The 4,123-nt window shown below is 53.7% G+C and overlaps 1 long non-coding RNA gene across 1 annotated transcript; it reads left to right on the top strand.

Annotated features, from left to right (window-relative positions):
• The first annotated feature begins 115 nt into the window (after nt 1-115).
• Nucleotides 116-2,614, top strand: LOC113983295. Its single transcript, XR_003539049.2, has 3 exons — nt 116-214; nt 975-1,055; nt 2,417-2,614. It is a non-coding gene; the product is annotated as an uncharacterized LOC113983295 (long non-coding RNA).
• The last annotated feature ends 1,509 nt before the right edge of the window (nt 2,615-4,123 follow it).

Below are 4,123 nucleotides of genomic sequence, written 5' to 3' on the forward strand. Positions count from 1 at the left end.
GCGGAACAAACCACCGGGCACCTGGGGGGCTCTGATGGGAACTGGGGGGGTGGGCAGGAAGCTGTTCACGGGCTGCAAGCACCCACAGCAACACCCTGTCCCCAGCCATGGCAGCGGGGACGGGACTCGGAGCACAGCGGCTTCATCCGTGACGAGCAAAGCGGCACCGCGTGGATGGAGGCGGCGCTTCCCCCGCCTCCGCAGGCAGCCCACGGTACCCGCCTGACTCGGGTGTATCCCTGCTATTTTGGGATGAGCGAAACAGAGAGTCTCACCCCTCCCCAGTGGCCTTCTCCTTATGCCACCCACACTGGGGACAAGAAGGGCCCCCCCAGGTGTGGTTTCGTCCCGCCGGGAGGTGACACCGTGGGTGTCGTGGGCTTTCGCTTTCCACCCGTGGGGTTTTCCTGACGTGTCACCTCTGGAGTAAGCAGGTGACTCACCACCTTCACACCTTCCCTGGTAAACAACCCCCCTCCAGGAGGCCATTGAGACCCCCTTGGCTCTGCCCCACAACCCCAGATCCAATCAAACCCCAACCTCTCTGGAAAATCCCCCTCCTCAGCCTCATCTGTCAGAAACCCAGGGCTGGGAATGCCACAACTGCAGTGATTTAGGGTAGAGAAGAGGTTTTGGTGGAGCAGCTCATCCTTGTGGCATCTCTGCCCCCCCCAGAGCCAATGGGAATAGGCTGGGGTGGGTCTGACTTCAGGCAGCGTGATGCTGGAAGTGGATCTGTTTTGAAGGGAAAATAAAGGGACAGTGTAACATCGCTGGGATGGAGAGCAGAGCACAGCAGAGTGAAATCCATCTGGGAAAAGGGCATGGAGCTGCTGCTTTGCTTTCTTACCTTAAAAATATACCCTGCATTCCTGCATGGACCATCCTGTTTGGCTCCCCGCTGCTCACACCCATCCCGTGGGAAGGATGGTGGTTTTCATGTATTTCCCAACAATTTCTTCTCTTTTTGGCAGTGATTTCATCCCGGGGGTCTTCCCTGCTCTCCCACGAGTGAATTCATTCATTGCAAGCTTTCAGCTCCTGCCTACAAACAGGTACTTGGGAAAATTCCAGCAGTAAAACTGCTGCCCAGAAACCCCCTGTGATTCAATCTGGGGCTGGAAGGGAGGGAGGGAAACTCATTTCATAATATTATGTTGAAAAAGAGAAACTTTCAGTTGCAAACAGACTGTAACTGTGACCAAGCAGTTCTTGCTGGAGGGTTTCCCCTGGACGCAGAGAGAAGGGGGTGACCAGGCATGTGGTCATCATCCCCCACAGCATCCCTGAGGCACTGGTGATGCTTAAGGAGCTGCCAGAGCATCCAGAGGATGGAGCCATCTTTAAAGCCAAGCTTTAAAGTCAAACAGGAACAAGCCTACCTCGTTTTCATTCTCCTGCTTCATTAAACTGAATCTCTTCTTACTAATTTATTGCTTGCAATCCCAGACCTAAAACTTGCTGGGCTGATGCCTGGTTTTTGGGGTCTCCATCCAGCTGGGATGGGGTATCCCACCCTGATGGGATGCATTCTTCAAACAGGATCATCCCCCAGGGACGTTGGAGTGGAAATTCACAGCTCCAAAGGGAAAGCATTTGTGTGTGTAGCTGTGGGGAGGAGGAACATGGCAACTGGGAGGAAGGATGATCCCGTGTTTAACTTCCCCCAGCTTCTCCTGGGTCATGTAATTTCTAGTAAATGGCTGGATTTCCCACTTGGCCAGCCCTGATCCACCTCAGCAGTGTAGCATCACCCACACCTTGTCCTCCGTGTCCCAGCGTGGACCACAGAACAGACACCTGTCCAAGGCTGGTTAAATCCTGAGAGCCTTGGGAAAATGGGAGAAGAGCCACAGGGCAGCAAATAACCCCTACAAATAGAGCTGTCACACCACTGACTGGGAAAACAGGTTGGACAAGGGGTAAAGGCAGCTGGGAGCGAGCCAAGTGGGTGGCACAGTTTCAAGCATCTGATCTAGACATGTGAATTCCCTGAATAGAGCCATAAATACATTCATCCTCTTTTATGGGAGGATGGAAGGTGTGGCCATGATGCAGCAGCACCTCTTCATCTGGGTCTTGTAAATCCAGGGGTGGCTGTTAGGGTATCCCGATTCCAGGCTCCAGCAGCTCCTTCTGGGGTGGCTGTGTACCCCCATCCCACCAGGAAAAGCTTCCCAGTGGGGTGCTATGGCTAGAGACACCATCTCAGCTGAGTCAGTGCATCCACTGGGTGCTACTGTGGGATTTCCCACGAGCTCTGGCCTCTGATGCAGAGGGATACAGGATTTCCTGGGACTATTGTCCTTCATGGCAAACTCTCCTCCTGGAGCAGTCTCTGGTGAGGCTGGAGGCAGAAATACCCAAAAAAAAATGATGCTGGGAAAAAACTAAATGCTTGTGGCTTTTGTTTGAGGTGTACAGCCGTTCCCACTCTGCCTGTGCCGGAAGAAGCCCAGAGAAGCTGCTGGAATACCTGACCTTCCTGTGCGTGCCTGCTCCAGTGAAAACACAGATCCCAAAATAACTCCTCAAACAATGTGGCCATAGTTGGGGTGAGGGCGGTGACGTTCCGGCTTTTCCCTCCAGCAGCCCCGAAGCCACAATAAATCCTGATGCCTGTGTTTGCTCCCGGGTTTTGCCTCATTGTATTTAAGGAAACAGCCAGCGGGTGGTGGAAATGTATCCCAGAATAAAACACAGCCCAAAGGCTTCAAGTTTTCCTGCTTTTCTCAGGGAATTTAGCAAAAGGGTCCATGTTTTGTTCTGGCTGTTCCCAGAGAGTGGGGGATGGAAACCTGCTAGGGATGGAGATGCTGCTGCAGCCCCTGTGTGTGTCCATGAGTCTCCCTGTCATCCAGGGATCCCAAGTTGTCCCTGTGGTGCTTGATCCTGTGCTCTCAGCCAGATGGTTTGGGCAACCAAACTGGAATTGTTGCTGCCTGCACCTCGCTTCCAACCCACTCCCAAGGGGCTCAGTATCACCTCCATGCACTGCTCCCGGCCCTCTTGCCCAGGGTTTTAGTGAGGGAGTTCAGAGCTTTGAATTTCCCTTGGCATCAACAGAGCTGAGAATGCAAACAGCTTGGTGTCCATATACAGCACCCCAAAAATATGTCTGGGTGCTGGGTTCGTCACCGTTCCCGTCCCGGGCGAGCTCCCCACCTCCTCCCATGGCAGAGAGGGGGCTGCCAAAAATCACACTTCTTGTTTTAGCTCTGCTGAAACCCGCTGCCTTTCGGGCTCGTTTCTCCTCCTTTACGTCAAGCTGCCGCATATGCTGCCGGCGCCAGCGGGAAGTTTTCTGCCAAAGGCAGTGCTAAGGAAGAAAGGAGGCAGAGGAGGGTTTCGCTTTTGGCTGCCAAACTCCCCTTCTGCAGATCAGGGACCTGCAAAACCTCCTGCACAAATCCTGGGGGACACAGGTGCCTGTTGGTGCCACTCCTGTGTCCCCACCACCTCTGAGGTTTTGCAGACACATTGCTGCAAAACGGGGCTGGAGCTCAGGACCCAGCCACCCATCCCTGAATATTTTCCAGCAGAAGTGCTAAGAATAGCACACAGAAAGGCAGTTGGGCATGGATTGGGGTGAAGCCATGACACTCTAAAAGCCCTGCGCCAGGTCTGCCTTTGTGCCGAGGTGCTTTGATGGAGGATTTGAAAGAGAGAGGGAAGGTATTGTTCTCTCTTGCTTTTGTTGGCACCTTTTAAAAGCTTGAATTCCTGTTCTCTGCTTCCCTCCAGCCCAAGCCTGGCCTTTTCCCCCCTGCAATAAGCTCATTTTCCCCCCAAACCAGCTAAAAAGCAGGAGCACCATAAGCAGAAGGTGATGGGATGGTTACACACCCATGAGGACCACCACTATTTCCATTCCTCATTTTCCATGGGTGCTGCTCACACCCCTTTTTGGATTTTCCGGTGGGAATTTGCTCAGCTTCTCACTCCAGAAGGTACCAGCCTGAAGCAGAAGCAGCAAACCCAGGGCTGATTTGGGGCTGCTGCTGGTGGGACATGGAAAAAGGCATGGGGACCCCCCAGTCATGGGGAGGGGAGGGATAGGGGAGACCCTGGTCACCATCATAGCAGCATCCCTCAACTCCTGGTGAGAAACACAGCGCTTGCC

This window comes from Pipra filicauda, unplaced genomic scaffold, assembly GCF_003945595.2.
Source record: "Pipra filicauda isolate LSUMZ 115617 unplaced genomic scaffold, ASM394559v2 scaffold161_size1661140_pilon, whole genome shotgun sequence".
Classification (NCBI taxonomy): domain Eukaryota; kingdom Metazoa; phylum Chordata; class Aves; order Passeriformes; family Pipridae; genus Pipra; species Pipra filicauda.